The sequence below is a fragment of the Saimiri boliviensis genome, chromosome 14, assembly GCF_048565385.1.
Source record: "Saimiri boliviensis isolate mSaiBol1 chromosome 14, mSaiBol1.pri, whole genome shotgun sequence".
NCBI lineage: Eukaryota > Metazoa > Chordata > Mammalia > Primates > Cebidae > Saimiri > Saimiri boliviensis.
Genome location: NC_133462.1, coordinates 77,926,287 through 77,944,723, shown reverse-complemented (window position 1 = coordinate 77,944,723; position 18,437 = coordinate 77,926,287). Strand labels below are relative to the sequence as shown.

The window sequence follows — 18,437 nt, the reverse complement described above, 5'->3', positions numbered from 1 at the left end:
CCACGACGAACACAACCCCACCCCTCCCACACACACACACACACGAGCCCACTGGCACGAGCACCCACGCAGGCCCAGGCACAGGCACGTAGACACAGACAGCTCGAAGGAGAGCCAGCGAGCGAGGGAGGGAACGGTAGAAACGGACACACGCGGAGAGACAGCGATACGGAGAGAGACGGAGAGGACCAGGAGGATGGAGACAGAGACACACAGACAGACCCAAGGGTGGGCCAGAAAGAGCGCAAGGTGGAAGGGGAAGACAAGAAAGAGAGACGCTGAGGGAATCAGAGAGCCAGAGCGCTTGAGCCTTGGAGAGGGAGCACTCTGCCGTGGTGGACCCGGCTCCCTGGAGCAGGCCCGGTAGGGTGCAGGGAGCTTGGGCTGGCCCCGAACAGAGTGGCAGGGCCGCGCGGGTCCGGGAGGACCGACGGAGCCCTGGGACGTGTTTTGCCGCGGCTGGGTTGGTTGCTTGCTTTGGGGGGTGCGTCTCGTAGGGTCCTTCCTCTGTTGGCTTCTCCCCGTCCTCCTGGTGCGGTGGGCCACCCCGGCCCCCACCCCCACCCCCGCCCCCAGATATGTAGCGCGCACCCGTCGGTCTGGCGGGAGGCGTGGCGCCCAGCGTGCCCACGGGGCCCGGGGCCTGGACCTCTCCGGTGCGCTCGGGACTAGAGTTTACACGAAGTGGGTGGCCGCGGGAATCCAAGCGCACGGGGACGATTTTCCCGGCGGCTGGCCAAACGGAAGAAGGAACCCAGGCGTTCTGGAGCGGAGGTCTCGGCTGGCGTCTGTGGCACCCGCTGCCCCCTGGCCGCCCCGGGCTTGGGGCGGCGCCGCGTGGGTCACTTGAACTGCCCGGGCGTCCCGGGAGAAAGAAAGCACCCGACGGGGCAGGGAAGCGGCGCCTGCCTGCGGATTCGGAGGTGGGGGTCGGGTCCCGTCCCTCCCGGCACCGGCGGAAGAGGCGGTAGACGCTGCCAGCAGCCTGGGGGGTGCTGCGATGGCCGATCCACCCGCTCCCACCCTGCCGCCCCCCCCCCCCCCCGCGGAGGTCCCAGGCTGCGGCGGGGTCGCGGACGGGCGGAAAGAGGGGGAGCAGAGTCGGGGGCCGCTGGGGAAGCCCAGCGACAAAAGAGGGACAAAAGAAGGCAGGGAGCGGAAGAGCCAAAAGCCTACAGCACCCGGTATTCCCAGGCGGTCTCCCATCCAAGTACTAACCAGGCCCGACCCTGCTTAGCTTCCGAGATCAGACGAGATCGGGCGCGTTCAGGGTGGTATGGCCGTAGACGCTGGCGGTGGCCTTTGGCTGCCCCAAAAGGCGGCCCGCAGCCACGCCCGCCCGACCCCAGGCGTCACCGCGAGCCCTGCCGGCCGGCTGGGCCGCTCTTCCACGCTATGCCCTGGCACCGCCGGCCGCCACGCTGCGCCGCGCCTTCCGTCGGCCTCTCGGAGCCTCCCGTCGTCGCCGGCGGGGACGACAGGGTCTGCGCCGAGCGCTCGGGGTCCCGGGGCTTCCTCCGGGGCCTCCGCCTTGCCGCCGCCGCCGCCGCCGAGGGATACTTTGGGATCCGCCGCCGCCCCTCCGGCAAGGCCCCCTCGTGCCCCTGCCACTCAGAGCCGCCACGGCTGCCCAGGAACCCAGAGGCGGCCCAGCCCCGCGGGTTCTTTTTCTCCCAGCGCACCCACCACGCTCCCTGGTGCGGCTCAGGGGCCGGGGGGCGGGGCGGAGCCCTCGCTGTGTCCCGCGCTGGCGCTAGAGCCGGCAGCCTGACCCCGGGACCAGAGGGGCTGACGCACTCGCCCAAGGAGAGCAGAGGAGAGACGGGCGGAGAGACCGAAAGAAAGGGAGAGAAAGACAGAGAGTGACAGACGACAGCCAGAGCCGCAGAACGGGCGCCAGCTACAGGGGGCAGAACAGAAAGGGAGGGGGGGGGGTGAGGCAGCTAGAGAGCCACAGCGATAGAGCCTTGGAGAGCCAGCGCTCTGCTCTGACGGACAGGGCCTCTTGGAGCAGGCCGGGGTGGGGTGGAGGCTGCTTGGGCTGGCTCAGGACGGGCTGGCAGGGCCGCCCACGCGGGAGGACCGACGGCGCCCTGACACGCGTTTTTTCTCTTGGCTCGGTTGGGTGCGTTGGCTGCGCCTCTGCTAGGGTCCTTCCTCTGTTGGCTCCTCGCCGTCCACTGGCTGCGGTGGGCCCCGCCATCTGCAGGGAGACAGGGCCCGAGGCCTGCGTCTCTCTCTCCTGCCCTCGAGACTGGGGCTTAGGCGGAGTTGGCGGCGATGGGGATGCGGGCGCACAGAAACCGCTTTCCTGGTGGCTGGCGAAGGCGCCGTCCTTTTCCCCGGCACAGCAGCCCATGAGGTCTGGAGCAGAGGCCTTGGCTTGCGTCTGTGGGACCCGCTGGCCCTGCCCGCCTCTGCCTCTACCTACCCCGGGCGGGCTCCGGTCTCGGACGGTTGCGGCGGCGCCGGGTGAGTGAATTGCGTTCACCGGGCGTCCCGGGAGCGGGAAGACACCCTGGACGGCAGGGACCCCGGGCCTGCGCCTTGGGGGGTCGGGTCCCGGCCCTCGGTGCCCAGGCTGGAGCCCAGCTCCTGATGGGCGGCGGCCAGGCCGAAGAGGAGGCGTGCTGCTGCCCGGCCGCTGCTGGTGCCGGGCTGCGGCGGGGTCGCAGGCGGGACGGAAAACCGGGCGCTTGAGAAGCACGGCGACCGCAAAAAGGCCAGGGGCAGGCAGCGAAGAGCCGAAAGCCCACGGCACCCGGTGTTCCCCAGGCGGTCTCCCGTCCAGGTACTAACCAGGCCCGACCCTGCTTTGCTTCCGAGATCTGACGAGATCGGGCGCGTCCAGGGCGGCATGGCCGTAGACGCCAGCAGCGGGCCCCTGGCTGCCCCACGAGGCCGGCGCAGCCACGGCCGCCCGACGCCAGGCCTCACTGCCACCGCCTGGCCGCGGGGCTCGGGTCGGAGACCCCCCCGAGCCGCTCGCCCGCTGCCGGGCTCGGCCGCTCTCCGGGTCTACCGCCCCAGCTCTGCCCCGACGCGGGGCTCCGCTTTCCTGCGGCCTCCCCACGCCTCCCGATTTCGCTTGTCTTCGTCGTCACGACGGCCGGGCTCCTGATCCCAACACAGGGGCCGAGGGACACCCAGAGGGCCCCGCCGACTCCAACAACGCCACCACCACCGCCGCCGCCGCCACCGCCACCGCCACCGCCACCACGACGAACACAACCCCACCCCTCCCACACACACACACACACGAGCCCACTGGCACGAGCACCCACGCAGGCCCAGGCACAGGCACGTAGACACAGACAGCTCGGAGAGCCAGCGAGCGAGGGAGGGAACGGTAGAAACGGACACACGCGGAGAGACAGCGATACGGAGAGAGACGGAGAGGACCAGGAGGATGGAGACAGAGACACACAGACAGACCCAAGGGTGGGCCAGAAAGAGCGCAAGGTGGAAGGGGAAGACAAGAAAGAGAGACGCTGAGGGAATCAGAGAGCCAGAGCGCTTGAGCCTTGGAGAGGGAGCACTCTGCCGTGGTGGACCCGGCTCCCTGGAGCAGGCCCGGTAGGGTGCAGGGAGCTTGGGCTGGCCCCGAACAGAGTGGCAGGGCCGCGCGGGTCCGGGAGGACCGACGGAGCCCTGGGACGTGTTTTGCCGCGGCTGGGTTGGTTGCTTGCTTTGGGGGGTGCGTCTCGTAGGGTCCTTCCTCTGTTGGCTTCTCCCCGTCCTCCTGGTGCGGTGGGCCACCCCGGCCCCCACCCCCACCCCCGCCCCCAGATATGTAGCGCGCACCCGTCGGTCTGGCGGGAGGCGTGGCGCCCAGCGTGCCCACGGGGCCCGGGGCCTGGACCTCTCCGGTGCGCTCGGGACTAGAGTTTACACGAAGTGGGTGGCCGCGGGAATCCAAGCGCACGGGGACGATTTTCCCGGCGGCTGGCCAAACGGAAGAAGGAACCCAGGCGTTCTGGAGCGGAGGTCTCGGCTGGCGTCTGTGGCACCCGCTGCCCCCTGGCCGCCCCGGGCTTGGGGCGGCGCCGCGTGGGTCACTTGAACTGCCCGGGCGTCCCGGGAGAAAGAAAGCACCCGACGGGGCAGGGAAGCGGCGCCTGCCTGCGGATTCGGAGGTGGGGGTCGGGTCCCGTCCCTCCCGGCACCGGCGGAAGAGGCGGTAGACGCTGCCAGCAGCCTGGGGGGTGCTGCGATGGCCGATCCACCCGCTCCCACCCTGCCGCCCCCCCCCCCCCCCCGCGGAGGTCCCAGGCTGCGGCGGGGTCGCGGACGGGCGGAAAGAGGGGGAGCAGAGTCGGGGGCCGCTGGGGAAGCCCAGCGACAAAAGAGGGACAAAAGAAGGCAGGGAGCGGAAGAGCCAAAAGCCTACAGCACCCGGTATTCCCAGGCGGTCTCCCATCCAAGTACTAACCAGGCCCGACCCTGCTTAGCTTCCGAGATCAGACGAGATCGGGCGCGTTCAGGGTGGTATGGCCGTAGACGCTGGCGGTGGCCTTTGGCTGCCCCAAAAGGCGGCCCGCAGCCACGCCCGCCCGACTCCAGGCGTCACCGCGAGCCCTGCCGGCCGGCTGGGCCGCTCTTCCACGCTATGCCCTGGCACCGCCGGCCGCCGCGCTGCGCCACGCTGCGCCGCGCCTTCCGTCGGCCTCTCGGAGCCTCCCGTCGTCGCCGGCGGGGACGACAGGGTCTGCGCCGAGCGCTCGGGGTCCCGGGGCTTCCTCCGGGGCCTCCGCCTTGCCGCCGCCGCCGCCGCCGAGGGATACTTTGGGATCCGCCGCCGCCCCTCCGGCAAGGCCCCCTCGTGCCCCTGCCACTCAGAGCCGCCACGGCTGCCCAGGAACCCAGAGGCGGCCCAGCCCCGCGGGTTCTTTTTCTCCCAGCGCACCCACCACGCTCCCTGGTGCGGCTCAGGGGCCGGGGGGCGGGGCGGAGCCCTCGCTGTGTCCCGCGCTGGCGCTAGAGCCGGCAGCCTGACCCCGGGACCAGAGGGGCTGACGCACTCGCCCAAGGAGAGCAGAGGAGAGACGGGCGGAGAGACCGAAAGAAAGGGAGAGAAAGACAGAGAGTGACAGACGACAGCCAGAGCCGCAGAACGGGCGCCAGCTACAGGGGGCAGAACAGAAAGGGAGGGGGGGGGGTGAGGCAGCTAGAGAGCCACAGCGATAGAGCCTTGGAGAGCCAGCGCTCTGCTCTGACGGACAGGGCCTCTTGGAGCAGGCCGGGGTGGGGTGGAGGCTGCTTGGGCTGGCTCAGGACGGGCTGGCAGGGCCGCCCACGCGGGAGGACCGACGGCGCCCTGACACGCGTTTTTTCTCTTGGCTCGGTTGGGTGCGTTGGCTGCGCCTCTGCTAGGGTCCTTCCTCTGTTGGCTCCTCGCCGTCCACTGGCTGCGGTGGGCCCCGCCATCTGCAGGGAGACAGGGCCCGAGGCCTGCGTCTCTCTCTCCTGCCCTCGAGACTGGGGCTTAGGCGGAGTTGGCGGCGATGGGGATGCGGGCGCACAGAAACCGCTTTCCTGGTGGCTGGCGAAGGCGCCGTCCTTTTCCCCGGCACAGCAGCCCATGAGGTCTGGAGCAGAGGCCTTGGCTTGCGTCTGTGGGACCCGCTGGCCCTGCCCGCCTCTGCCTCTACCTACCCCGGGCGGGCTCCGGTCTCGGACGGTTGCGGCGGCGCCGGGTGAGTGAATTGCGTTCACCGGGCGTCCCGGGAGCGGGAAGACACCCTGGACGGCAGGGACCCCGGGCCTGCGCCTTGGGGGGTCGGGTCCCGGCCCTCGGTGCCCAGGCTGGAGCCCAGCTCCTGATGGGCGGCGGCCAGGCCGAAGAGGAGGCGTGCTGCTGCCCGGCCGCTGCTGGTGCCGGGCTGCGGCGGGGTCGCAGGCGGGACGGAAAACCGGGCGCTTGAGAAGCACGGCGACCGCAAAAAGGCCAGGGGCAGGCAGCGAAGAGCCGAAAGCCCACGGCACCCGGTGTTCCCCAGGCGGTCTCCCGTCCAGGTACTAACCAGGCCCGACCCTGCTTTGCTTCCGAGATCTGACGAGATCGGGCGCGTCCAGGGCGGCATGGCCGTAGACGCCAGCAGCGGGCCCCTGGCTGCCCCACGAGGCCGGCGCAGCCACGGCCGCCCGACGCCAGGCCTCACTGCCACCGCCTGGCCGCGGGGCTCGGGTCGGAGACCCCCCCGAGCCGCTCGCCCGCTGCCGGGCTCGGCCGCTCTCCGGGTCTACCGCCCCAGCTCTGCCCCGACGCGGGGCTCCGCTTTCCTGCGGCCTCCCCACGCCTCCCGATTTCGCTTGTCTTCGTCGTCACGACGGCCGGGCTCCTGATCCCAACACAGGGGCCGAGGGACACCCAGAGGGCCCCGCCGACTCCAACAACGCCACCACCACCGCCGCCGCCGCCACCGCCACCGCCACCGCCACCACGACGAACACAACCCCACCCCTCCCACACACACACACACACGAGCCCAGTGGCACGAGCACCCACGCAGGCCCAGGCACAGGCACGTAGACACAGACAGCTCGAAGGAGAGCCAGCGAGCGAGGGAGGGAACGGTAGAAACGGACACACGCGGAGAGACAGCGATACGGAGAGAGACGGAGAGGACCAGGAGGATGGAGACAGAGACACACAGACAGACCCAAGGGTGGGCCAGAAAGAGCGCAAGGTGGAAGGGGAAGACAAGAAAGAGAGACGCTGAGGGAATCAGAGAGCCAGAGCGCTTGAGCCTTGGAGAGGGAGCACTCTGCCGTGGTGGACCCGGCTCCCTGGAGCAGGCCCGGTAGGGTGCAGGGAGCTTGGGCTGGCCCCGAACAGAGTGGCAGGGCCGCGCGGGTCCGGGAGGACCGACGGAGCCCTGGGACGTGTTTTGCCGCGGCTGGGTTGGTTGCTTGCTTTGGGGGGTGCGTCTCGTAGGGTCCTTCCTCTGTTGGCTTCTCCCCGTCCTCCTGGTGCGGTGGGCCACCCCGGCCCCCACCCCCACCCCCGCCCCCAGATATGTAGCGCGCACCCGTCGGTCTGGCGGGAGGCGTGGCGCCCAGCGTGCCCACGGGGCCCGGGGCCTGGACCTCTCCGGTGCGCTCGGGACTAGAGTTTACACGAAGTGGGTGGCCGCGGGAATCCAAGCGCACGGGGACGATTTTCCCGGCGGCTGGCCAAACGGAAGAAGGAACCCAGGCGTTCTGGAGCGGAGGTCTCGGCTGGCGTCTGTGGCACCCGCTGCCCCCTGGCCGCCCCGGGCTTGGGGCGGCGCCGCGTGGGTCACTTGAACTGCCCGGGCGTCCCGGGAGAAAGAAAGCACCCGACGGGGCAGGGAAGCGGCGCCTGCCTGCGGATTCGGAGGTGGGGGTCGGGTCCCGTCCCTCCCGGCACCGGCGGAAGAGGCGGTAGACGCTGCCAGCAGCCTGGGGGGTGCTGCGATGGCCGATCCACCCGCTCCCACCCTGCCGCCCCCCCTCCCCCCCCCCGCGGAGGTCCCAGGCTGCGGCGGGGTCGCGGACGGGCGGAAAGAGGGGGAGCAGAGTCGGGGGCCGCTGGGGAAGCCCAGCGACAAAAGAGGGACAAAAGAAGGCAGGGAGCGGAAGAGCCAAAAGCCTACAGCACCCGGTATTCCCAGGCGGTCTCCCATCCAAGTACTAACCAGGCCCGACCCTGCTTAGCTTCCGAGATCAGACGAGATCGGGCGCGTTCAGGGTGGTATGGCCGTAGACGCTGGCGGTGGCCTTTGGCTGCCCCAAAAGGCGGCCCGCAGCCACGCCCGCCCGACTCCAGGCGTCACCGCGAGCCCTGCCGGCCGGCTGGGCCGCTCTTCCACGCTATGCCCTGGCACCGCCGGCCGCCGCGCTGCGCCACGCTGCGCCGCGCCTTCCGTCGGCCTCTCGGAGCCTCCCGTCGTCGCCGGCGGGGACGACAGGGTCTGCGCCGAGCGCTCGGGGTCCCGGGGCTTCCTCCGGGGCCTCCGCCTTGCCGCCGCCGCCGCCGCCGAGGGATACTTTGGGATCCGCCGCCGCCCCTCCGGCAAGGCCCCCTCGTGCCCCTGCCACTCAGAGCCGCCACGGCTGCCCAGGAACCCAGAGGCGGCCCAGCCCCGCGGGTTCTTTTTCTCCCAGCGCACCCACCACGCTCCCTGGTGCGGCTCAGGGGCCGGGGGGCGGGGCGGAGCCCTCGCTGTGTCCCGCGCTGGCGCTAGAGCCGGCAGCCTGACCCCGGGACCAGAGGGGCTGACGCACTCGCCCAAGGAGAGCAGAGGAGAGACGGGCGGAGAGACCGAAAGAAAGGGAGAGAAAGACAGAGAGTGACAGACGACAGCCAGAGCCGCAGAACGGGCGCCAGCTACAGGGGGCAGAACAGAAAGGGAGGGGGGGGGGTGAGGCAGCTAGAGAGCCACAGCGATAGAGCCTTGGAGAGCCAGCGCTCTGCTCTGACGGACAGGGCCTCTTGGAGCAGGCCGGGGTGGGGTGGAGGCTGCTTGGGCTGGCTCAGGACGGGCTGGCAGGGCCGCCCACGCGGGAGGACCGACGGCGCCCTGACACGCGTTTTTTCTCTTGGCTCGGTTGGGTGCGTTGGCTGCGCCTCTGCTAGGGTCCTTCCTCTGTTGGCTCCTCGCCGTCCACTGGCTGCGGTGGGCCCCGCCATCTGCAGGGAGACAGGGCCCGAGGCCTGCGTCTCTCTCTCCTGCCCTCGAGACTGGGGCTTAGGCGGAGTTGGCGGCGATGGGGATGCGGGCGCACAGAAACCGCTTTCCTGGTGGCTGGCGAAGGCGCCGTCCTTTTCCCCGGCACAGCAGCCCATGAGGTCTGGAGCAGAGGCCTTGGCTTGCGTCTGTGGGACCCGCTGGCCCTGCCCGCCTCTGCCTCTACCTACCCCGGGCGGGCTCCGGTCTCGGACGGTTGCGGCGGCGCCGGGTGAGTGAATTGCGTTCACCGGGCGTCCCGGGAGCGGGAAGACACCCTGGACGGCAGGGACCCCGGGCCTGCGCCTTGGGGGGTCGGGTCCCGGCCCTCGGTGCCCAGGCTGGAGCCCAGCTCCTGATGGGCGGCGGCCAGGCCGAAGAGGAGGCGTGCTGCTGCCCGGCCGCTGCTGGTGCCGGGCTGCGGCGGGGTCGCAGGCGGGACGGAAAACCGGGCGCTTGAGAAGCACGGCGACCGCAAAAAGGCCAGGGGCAGGCAGCGAAGAGCCGAAAGCCCACGGCACCCGGTGTTCCCCAGGCGGTCTCCCGTCCAGGTACTAACCAGGCCCGACCCTGCTTTGCTTCCGAGATCTGACGAGATCGGGCGCGTCCAGGGCGGCATGGCCGTAGACGCCAGCAGCGGGCCCCTGGCTGCCCCACGAGGCCGGCGCAGCCACGGCCGCCCGACGCCAGGCCTCACTGCCACCGCCTGGCCGCGGGGCTCGGGTCGGAGACCCCCCCGAGCCGCTCGCCCGCTGCCGGGCTCGGCCGCTCTCCGGGTCTACCGCCCCAGCTCTGCCCCGACGCGGGGCTCCGCTTTCCTGCGGCCTCCCCACGCCTCCCGATTTCGCTTGTCTTCGTCGTCACGACGGCCGGGCTCCTGATCCCAACACAGGGGCCGAGGGACACCCAGAGGGCCCCGCCGACTCCAACAACGCCAGCACCACCGCCGCCGCCGCCACCGCCACCGCCACCGCCACCACGACGAACACAACCCCACCCCTCCCACACACACACACACACACGAGCCCACTGGCACGAGCACCCACGCAGGCCCAGGCACAGGCACGTAGACACAGACAGCTCGAAGGAGAGCCAGCGAGCGAGGGAGGGAACGGTAGAAACGGACACACGCGGAGAGACAGCGATACGGAGAGAGACGGAGAGGACCAGGAGGATGGAGACAGAGACACACAGACAGACCCAAGGGTGGGCCAGAAAGAGCGCAAGGTGGAAGGGGAAGACAAGAAAGAGAGACGCTGAGGGAATCAGAGAGCCAGAGCGCTTGAGCCTTGGAGAGGGAGCACTCTGCCGTGGTGGACCCGGCTCCCTGGAGCAGGCCCGGTAGGGTGCAGGGAGCTTGGGCTGGCCCCGAACAGAGTGGCAGGGCCGCGCGGGTCCGGGAGGACCGACGGAGCCCTGGGACGTGTTTTGCCGCGGCTGGGTTGGTTGCTTGCTTTGGGGGGTGCGTCTCGTAGGGTCCTTCCTCTGTTGGCTTCTCCCCGTCCTCCTGGTGCGGTGGGCCACCCCGGCCCCCACCCCCACCCCCGCCCCCAGATATGTAGCGCGCACCCGTCGGTCTGGCGGGAGGCGTGGCGCCCAGCGTGCCCACGGGGCCCGGGGCCTGGACCTCTCCGGTGCGCTCGGGACTAGAGTTTACACGAAGTGGGTGGCCGCGGGAATCCAAGCGCACGGGGACGATTTTCCCGGCGGCTGGCCAAACGGAAGAAGGAACCCAGGCGTTCTGGAGCGGAGGTCTCGGCTGGCGTCTGTGGCACCCGCTGCCCCCTGGCCGCCCCGGGCTTGGGGCGGCGCCGCGTGGGTCACTTGAACTGCCCGGGCGTCCCGGGAGAAAGAAAGCACCCGACGGGGCAGGGAAGCGGCGCCTGCCTGCGGATTCGGAGGTGGGGGTCGGGTCCCGTCCCTCCCGGCACCGGCGGAAGAGGCGGTAGACGCTGCCAGCAGCCTGGGGGGTGCTGCGATGGCCGATCCACCCGCTCCCACCCTGCCGCCCCCCCCCCCCCCCGCGGAGGTCCCAGGCTGCGGCGGGGTCGCGGACGGGCGGAAAGAGGGGGAGCAGAGTCGGGGGCCGCTGGGGAAGCCCAGCGACAAAAGAGGGACAAAAGAAGGCAGGGAGCGGAAGAGCCAAAAGCCTACAGCACCCGGTATTCCCAGGCGGTCTCCCATCCAAGTACTAACCAGGCCCGACCCTGCTTAGCTTCCGAGATCAGACGAGATCGGGCGCGTTCAGGGTGGTATGGCCGTAGACGCTGGCGGTGGCCTTTGGCTGCCCCAAAAGGCGGCCCGCAGCCACGCCCGCCCGACCCCAGGCGTCACCGCGAGCCCTGCCGGCCGGCTGGGCCGCTCTTCCACGCTATGCCCTGGCACCGCCGGCCGCCGCGCTGCGCCACGCTGCGCCGCGCCTTCCGTCGGCCTCTCGGAGCCTCCCGTCGTCGCCGGCGGGGACGACAGGGTCTGCGCCGAGCGCTCGGGGTCCCGGGGCTTCCTCCGGGGCCTCCGCCTTGCCGCCGCCGCCGCCGCCGAGGGATACTTTGGGATCCGCCGCCGCCCCTCCGGCAAGGCCCCCTCGTGCCCCTGCCACTCAGAGCCGCCACGGCTGCCCAGGAACCCAGAGGCGGCCCAGCCCCGCGGGTTCTTTTTCTCCCAGCGCACCCACCACGCTCCCTGGTGCGGCTCAGGGGCCGGGGGGCGGGGCGGAGCCCTCGCTGTGTCCCGCGCTGGCGCTAGAGCCGGCAGCCTGACCCCGGGACCAGAGGGGCTGACGCACTCGCCCAAGGAGAGCAGAGGAGAGACGGGCGGAGAGACCGAAAGAAAGGGAGAGAAAGACAGAGAGTGACAGACGACAGCCAGAGCCGCAGAACGGGCGCCAGCTACAGGGGGCAGAACAGAAAGGGAGGGGGGGGGGTGAGGCAGCTAGAGAGCCACAGCGATAGAGCCTTGGAGAGCCAGCGCTCTGCTCTGACGGACAGGGCCTCTTGGAGCAGGCCGGGGTGGGGTGGAGGCTGCTTGGGCTGGCTCAGGACGGGCTGGCAGGGCCGCCCACGCGGGAGGACCGACGGCGCCCTGACACGCGTTTTTTCTCTTGGCTCGGTTGGGTGCGTTGGCTGCGCCTCTGCTAGGGTCCTTCCTCTGTTGGCTCCTCGCCGTCCACTGGCTGCGGTGGGCCCCGCCATCTGCAGGGAGACAGGGCCCGAGGCCTGCGTCTCTCTCTCCTGCCCTCGAGACTGGGGCTTAGGCGGAGTTGGCGGCGATGGGGATGCGGGCGCACAGAAACCGCTTTCCTGGTGGCTGGCGAAGGCGCCGTCCTTTTCCCCGGCACAGCAGCCCATGAGGTCTGGAGCAGAGGCCTTGGCTTGCGTCTGTGGGACCCGCTGGCCCTGCCCGCCTCTGCCTCTACCTACCCCGGGCGGGCTCCGGTCTCGGACGGTTGCGGCGGCGCCGGGTGAGTGAATTGCGTTCACCGGGCGTCCCGGGAGCGGGAAGACACCCTGGACGGCAGGGACCCCGGGCCTGCGCCTTGGGGGGTCGGGTCCCGGCCCTCGGTGCCCAGGCTGGAGCCCAGCTCCTGATGGGCGGCGGCCAGGCCGAAGAGGAGGCGTGCTGCTGCCCGGCCGCTGCTGGTGCCGGGCTGCGGCGGGGTCGCAGGCGGGACGGAAAACCGGGCGCTTGAGAAGCACGGCGACCGCAAAAAGGCCAGGGGCAGGCAGCGAAGAGCCGAAAGCCCACGGCACCCGGTGTTCCCCAGGCGGTCTCCCGTCCAGGTACTAACCAGGCCCGACCCTGCTTTGCTTCCGAGATCTGACGAGATCGGGCGCGTCCAGGGCGGCATGGCCGTAGACGCCAGCAGCGGGCCCCTGGCTGCCCCACGAGGCCGGCGCAGCCACGGCCGCCCGACGCCAGGCCTCACTGCCACCGCCTGGCCGCGGGGCTCGGGTCGGAGACCCCCCCGAGCCGCTCGCCCGCTGCCGGGCTCGGCCGCTCTCCGGGTCTACCGCCCCAGCTCTGCCCCGACGCGGGGCTCCGCTTTCCTGCGGCCTCCCCACGCCTCCCGATTTCGCTTGTCTTCGTCGTCACGACGGCCGGGCTCCTGATCCCAACACAGGGGCCGAGGGACACCCAGAGGGCCCCGCCGACTCCAACAACGCCACCACCACCGCCGCCGCCGCCACCGCCACCGCCACCGCCACCACGACGAACACAACCCCACCCCTCCCACACACACACACACACACGAGCCCACTGGCACGAGCACCCACGCAGGCCCAGGCACAGGCACGTAGACACAGACAGCTCGAAGGAGAGCCAGCGAGCGAGGGAGGGAACGGTAGAAACGGACACACGCGGAGAGACAGCGATACGGAGAGAGACGGAGAGGACCAGGAGGATGGAGACAGAGACACACAGACAGACCCAAGGGTGGGCCAGAAAGAGCGCAAGGTGGAAGGGGAAGACAAGAAAGAGAGACGCTGAGGGAATCAGAGAGCCAGAGCGCTTGAGCCTTGGAGAGGGAGCACTCTGCCGTGGTGGACCCGGCTCCCTGGAGCAGGCCCGGTAGGGTGCAGGGAGCTTGGGCTGGCCCCGAACAGAGTGGCAGGGCCGCGCGGGTCCGGGAGGACCGACGGAGCCCTGGGACGTGTTTTGCCGCGGCTGGGTTGGTTGCTTGCTTTGGGGGGTGCGTCTCGTAGGGTCCTTCCTCTGTTGGCTTCTCCCCGTCCTCCTGGTGCGGTGGGCCACCCCGGCCCCCACCCCCACCCCCGCCCCCAGATATGTAGCGCGCACCCGTCGGTCTGGCGGGAGGCGTGGCGCCCAGCGTGCCCACGGGGCCCGGGGCCTGGACCTCTCCGGTGCGCTCGGGACTAGAGTTTACACGAAGTGGGTGGCCGCGGGAATCCAAGCGCACGGGGACGATTTTCCCGGCGGCTGGCCAAACGGAAGAAGGAACCCAGGCGTTCTGGAGCGGAGGTCTCGGCTGGCGTCTGTGGCACCCGCTGCCCCCTGGCCGCCCCGGGCTTGGGGCGGCGCCGCGTGGGTCACTTGAACTGCCCGGGCGTCCCGGGAGAAAGAAAGCACCCGACGGGGCAGGGAAGCGGCGCCTGCCTGCGGATTCGGAGGTGGGGGTCGGGTCCCGTCCCTCCCGGCACCGGCGGAAGAGGCGGTAGACGCTGCCAGCAGCCTGGGGGGTGCTGCGATGGCCGATCCACCCGCTCCCACCCTGCCGCCCCCCCCCCCCCCCCCGCGGAGGTCCCAGGCTGCGGCGGGGTCGCGGACGGGCGGAAAGAGGGGGAGCAGAGTCGGGGGCCGCTGGGGAAGCCCAGCGACAAAAGAGGGACAAAAGAAGGCAGGGAGCGGAAGAGCCAAAAGCCTACAGCACCCGGTATTCCCAGGCGGTCTCCCATCCAAGTACTAACCAGGCCCGACCCTGCTTAGCTTCCGAGATCAGACGAGATCGGGCGCGTTCAGGGTGGTATGGCCGTAGACGCTGGCGGTGGCCTTTGGCTGCCCCAAAAGGCGGCCCGCAGCCACGCCCGCCCGACTCCAGGCGTCACCGCGAGCCCTGCCGGCCGGCTGGGCCGCTCTTCCACGCTATGCCCTGGCACCGCCGGCCGCCGCGCTGCGCCACGCTGCGCCGCGCCTTCCGTCGGCCTCTCGGAGCCTCCCGTCGTCGCCGGCGGGGACGACAGGGTCTGCGCCGAGCGCTCGGGGTCCCGGGGCTTCCTCCGGGGCCTCCGCCTTGCCGCCGCCGCCGCCGCCGAGGGATACTTTGGGATCCGCCGCCGCCCCTCCGGCAAGGCCCCCTCGTGCCCCTGCCACTCAGAGCCGCCACGGCTGCCCAGGAACCCAGAGGCGGCCCAGCCCCGCGGGTTCTTTTTCTCCCAGCGCACCCACCACGCTCCCTGGTGCGGCTCAGGGGCCGGGGGGCGGGGCGGAGCCCTCGCTGTGTCCCGCGCTGGCGCTAGAGCCGGCAGCCTGACCCCGGGACCAGAGGGGCTGACGCACTCGCCCAAGGAGAGCAGAGGAGAGACGGGCGGAGAGACCGAAAGAAAGGGAGAGAAAGACAGAGAGTGACAGACGACAGCCAGAGCCGCAGAACGGGCGCCAGCTACAGGGGGCAGAACAGAAAGGGAGGGGGGGGGGTGAGGCAGCTAGAGAGCCACAGCGATAGAGCCTTGGAGAGCCAGCGCTCTGCTCTGACGGACAGGGCCTCTTGGAGCAGGCCGGGGTGGGGTGGAGGCTGCTTGGGCTGGCTCAGGACGGGCTGGCAGGGCCGCCCACGCGGGAGGACCGACGGCGCCCTGACACGCGTTTTTTCTCTTGGCTCGGTTGGGTGCGTTGGCTGCGCCTCTGCTAGGGTCCTTCCTCTGTTGGCTCCTCGCCGTCCACTGGCTGCGGTGGGCCCCGCCATCTGCAGGGAGACAGGGCCCGAGGCCTGCGTCTCTCTCTCCTGCCCTCGAGACTGGGGCTTAGGCGGAGTTGGCGGCGATGGGGATGCGGGCGCACAGAAACCGCTTTCCTGGTGGCTGGCGAAGGCGCCGTCCTTTTCCCCGGCACAGCAGCCCATGAGGTCTGGAGCAGAGGCCTTGGCTTGCGTCTGTGGGACCCGCTGGCCCTGCCCGCCTCTGCCTCTACCTACCCCGGGCGGGCTCCGGTCTCGGACGGTTGCGGCGGCGCCGGGTGAGTGAATTGCGTTCACCGGGCGTCCCGGGAGCGGGAAGACACCCTGGACGGCAGGGACCCCGGGCCTGCGCCTTGGGGGGTCGGGTCCCGGCCCTCGGTGCCCAGGCTGGAGCCCAGCTCCTGATGGGCGGCGGCCAGGCCGAAGAGGAGGCGTGCTGCTGCCCGGCCGCTGCTGGTGCCGGGCTGCGGCGGGGTCGCAGGCGGGACGGAAAACCGGGCGCTTGAGAAGCACGGCGACCGCAAAAAGGCCAGGGGCAGGCAGCGAAGAGCCGAAAGCCCACGGCACCCGGTGTTCCCCAGGCGGTCTCCCGTCCAGGTACTAACCAGGCCCGACCCTGCTTTGCTTCCGAGATCTGACGAGATCGGGCGCGTCCAGGGCGGCATGGCCGTAGACGCCAGCAGCGGGCCCCTGGCTGCCCCACGAGGCCGGCGCAGCCACGGCCGCCCGACGCCAGGCCTCACTGCCACCGCCTGGCCGCGGGGCTCGGGTCGGAGACCCCCCCGAGCCGCTCGCCCGCTGCCGGGCTCGGCCGCTCTCCGGGTCTACCGCCCCAGCTCTGCCCCGACGCGGGGCTCCGCTTTCCTGCGGCCTCCCCACGCCTCCCGATTTCGCTTGTCTTCGTCGTCACGACGGCCGGGCTCCTGATCCCAACACAGGGGCCGAGGGACACCCAGAGGGCCCCGCCGACTCCAACAACGCCACCACCACCGCCGCCGCCGCCACCGCCACCGCCACCGCCACCACGACGAACACAACCCCACCCCTCCCACACACACACACACACGAGCCCAGTGGCACGAGCACCCACGCAGGCCCAGGCACAGGCACGTAGACACAGACAGCTCGAAGGAGAGCCAGCGAGCGAGGGAGGGAACGGTAGAAACGGACACACGCGGAGAGACAGCGATACGGAGAGAGACGGAGAGGACCAGGAGGATGGAGACAGAGACACACAGACAGACCCAAGGGTGGGCCAGAAAGAGCGCAAGGTGGAAGGGGAAGACAAGAAAGAGAGACGCTGAGGGAATCAGAGAGCCAGAGCGCTTGAGCCTTGGAGAGGGAGCACTCTGCCGTGGTGGACCCGGCTCCCTGGAGCAGGCCCGGTAGGGTGCAGGGAGCTTGGGCTGGCCCCGAACAGAGTGGCAGGGCCGCGCGGGTCCGGGAGGACCGACGGAGCCCTGGGACGTGTTTTGCCGCGGCTGGGTTGGTTGCTTGCTTTGGGGGGTGCGTCTCGTAGGGTCCTTCCTCTGTTGGCTTCTCCCCGTCCTCCTGGTGCGGTGGGCCACCCCGGCCCCCACCCCCACCCCCGCCCCCAGATATGTAGCGCGCACCCGTCGGTCTGGCGGGAGGCGTGGCGCCCAGCGTGCCCACGGGGCCCGGGGCCTGGACCTCTCCGGTGCGCTCGGGACTAGAGTTTACACGAAGTGGGTGGCCGCGGGAATCCAAGCGCACGGGGACGATTTTCCCGGCGGCTGGCCAAACGGAAGAAGGAACCCAGGCGTTCTGGAGCGGAGGTCTCGGCTGGCGTCTGTGGCACCCGCTGCCCCCTGGCCGCCCCGGGCTTGGGGCGGCGCCGCGTGGGTCACTTGAACTGCCCGGGCGTCCCGGGAGAAAGAAAGCACCCGACGGGGCAGGGAAGCGGCGCCTGCCTGCGGATTCGGAGGTGGGGGTCGGGTCCCGTCCCTCCCGGCACCGGCGGAAGAGGCGGTAGACGCTGCCAGCAGCCTGGGGGGTGCTGCGATGGCCGATCCACCCGCTCCCACCCTGCCGCCCCCCCTCCCCCCCCCCGCGGAGGTCCCAGGCTGCGGCGGGGTCGCGGACGGGCGGAAAGAGGGGGAGCAGAGTCGGGGGCCGCTGGGGAAGCCCAGCGACAAAAGAGGGACAAAAGAAGGCAGGGAGCGGAAGAGCCAAAAGCCTACAGCACCCGGTATTCCCAGGCGGTCTCCCATCCAAGTACTAACCAGGCCCGACCCTGCTTAGCTTCCGAGATCAGACGAGATCGGGCGCGTTCAGGGTGGTATGGCCGTAGACGCTGGCGGTGGCCTTTGGCTGCCCCAAAAGGCGGCCCGCAGCCACGCCCGCCCGACTCCAGGCGTCACCGCGAGCCCTGCCGGCCGGCTGGGCCGCTCTTCCACGCTATGCCCTGGCACCGCCGGCCGCCGCGCTGCGCCACGCTGCGCCGCGCCTTCCGTCGGCCTCTCGGAGCCTCCCGTCGTCGCCGGCGGGGACGACAGGGTCTGCGCCGAGCGCTCGGGGTCCCGGGGCTTCCTCCGGGGCCTCCGCCTTGCCGCCGCCGCCGCCGCCGAGGGATACTTTGGGATCCGCCGCCGCCCCTCCGGCAAGGCCCCCTCGTGCCCCTGCCACTCAGAGCCGCCACGGCTGCCCAGGAACCCAGAGGCGGCCCAGCCCCGCGGGTTCTTTTTCTCCCAGCGCACCCACCACGCTCCCTGGTGCGGCTCAGGGGCCGGGGGGCGGGGCGGAGCCCTCGCTGTGTCCCGCGCTGGCGCTAGAGCCGGCAGCCTGACCCCGGGACCAGAGGGGCTGACGCACTCGCCCAAGGAGAGCAGAGGAGAGACGGGCGGAGAGACCGAAAGAAAGGGAGAGAAAGACAGAGAGTGACAGACGACAGCCAGAGCCGCAGAACGGGCGCCAGCTACAGGGGGCAGAACAGAAAGGGAGGGGGGGGGGGTGAGGCAGCTAGAGAGCCACAGCGATAGAGCCTTGGAGAGCCAGCGCTCTGCTCTGACGGACAGGGCCTCTTGGAGCAGGCCGGGGTGGGGTGGAGGCTGCTTGGGCTGGCTCAGGACGGGCTGGCAGGGCCGCCCACGCGGGAGGACCGACGGCGCCCTGACACGCGTTTTTTCTCTTGGCTCGGTTGGGTGCGTTGGCTGCGCCTCTGCTAGGGTCCTTCCTCTGTTGGCTCCTCGCCGTCCACTGGCTGCGGTGGGCCCCGCCATCTGCAGGGAGACAGGGCCCGAGGCCTGCGTCTCTCTCTCTCCTGCCCTCGAGACTGGGGCTTAGGCGGAGTTGGCGGCGATGGGGATGCGGGC

At 71.0% G+C, this 18,437-nt stretch overlaps 11 non-coding genes across 11 annotated transcripts; all 11 read right to left on the bottom strand.

The window, feature by feature from the left end:
* Positions 1 to 1,169: 1,169 nt before the first annotated feature.
* On the bottom strand, positions 1,170 to 1,288 carry LOC141581358 (5S ribosomal RNA). Its single transcript, XR_012513950.1, has one exon. It is a non-coding gene; the product is annotated as a 5S ribosomal RNA (ribosomal RNA).
* Positions 1,289 to 2,749: 1,461 nt separating this feature from the next.
* On the bottom strand, positions 2,750 to 2,869 carry LOC141581316 (5S ribosomal RNA). Its single transcript, XR_012513910.1, has one exon. It is a non-coding gene; the product is annotated as a 5S ribosomal RNA (ribosomal RNA).
* Positions 2,870 to 4,383: 1,514 nt separating this feature from the next.
* LOC141581356 (5S ribosomal RNA) lies at positions 4,384 to 4,502 on the bottom strand. Its single transcript, XR_012513948.1, has one exon. It is a non-coding gene; the product is annotated as a 5S ribosomal RNA (ribosomal RNA).
* A 1,471-nt stretch (positions 4,503 to 5,973) lies between these two features.
* LOC141581315 (5S ribosomal RNA) lies at positions 5,974 to 6,093 on the bottom strand. The gene has a single exon (XR_012513909.1). It is a non-coding gene; the product is annotated as a 5S ribosomal RNA (ribosomal RNA).
* A 1,519-nt stretch (positions 6,094 to 7,612) lies between these two features.
* On the bottom strand, positions 7,613 to 7,731 carry LOC141581355 (5S ribosomal RNA). The gene has a single exon (XR_012513947.1). It is a non-coding gene; the product is annotated as a 5S ribosomal RNA (ribosomal RNA).
* Positions 7,732 to 9,202: 1,471 nt separating this feature from the next.
* On the bottom strand, positions 9,203 to 9,322 carry LOC141581314 (5S ribosomal RNA). Its single transcript, XR_012513908.1, has one exon. It is a non-coding gene; the product is annotated as a 5S ribosomal RNA (ribosomal RNA).
* A 1,518-nt stretch (positions 9,323 to 10,840) lies between these two features.
* On the bottom strand, positions 10,841 to 10,959 carry LOC141581354 (5S ribosomal RNA). The gene has a single exon (XR_012513946.1). It is a non-coding gene; the product is annotated as a 5S ribosomal RNA (ribosomal RNA).
* A 1,471-nt stretch (positions 10,960 to 12,430) lies between these two features.
* LOC141581313 (5S ribosomal RNA) lies at positions 12,431 to 12,550 on the bottom strand. The gene has a single exon (XR_012513907.1). It is a non-coding gene; the product is annotated as a 5S ribosomal RNA (ribosomal RNA).
* A 1,520-nt stretch (positions 12,551 to 14,070) lies between these two features.
* Positions 14,071 to 14,189, bottom strand: LOC141581352 (5S ribosomal RNA). Its single transcript, XR_012513945.1, has one exon. It is a non-coding gene; the product is annotated as a 5S ribosomal RNA (ribosomal RNA).
* Positions 14,190 to 15,660: 1,471 nt separating this feature from the next.
* LOC141581312 (5S ribosomal RNA) lies at positions 15,661 to 15,780 on the bottom strand. The gene has a single exon (XR_012513906.1). It is a non-coding gene; the product is annotated as a 5S ribosomal RNA (ribosomal RNA).
* Positions 15,781 to 17,299: 1,519 nt separating this feature from the next.
* LOC141581351 (5S ribosomal RNA) lies at positions 17,300 to 17,418 on the bottom strand. The gene has a single exon (XR_012513944.1). It is a non-coding gene; the product is annotated as a 5S ribosomal RNA (ribosomal RNA).
* Between the last annotated feature and the right edge of the window lie 1,019 nt (positions 17,419 to 18,437).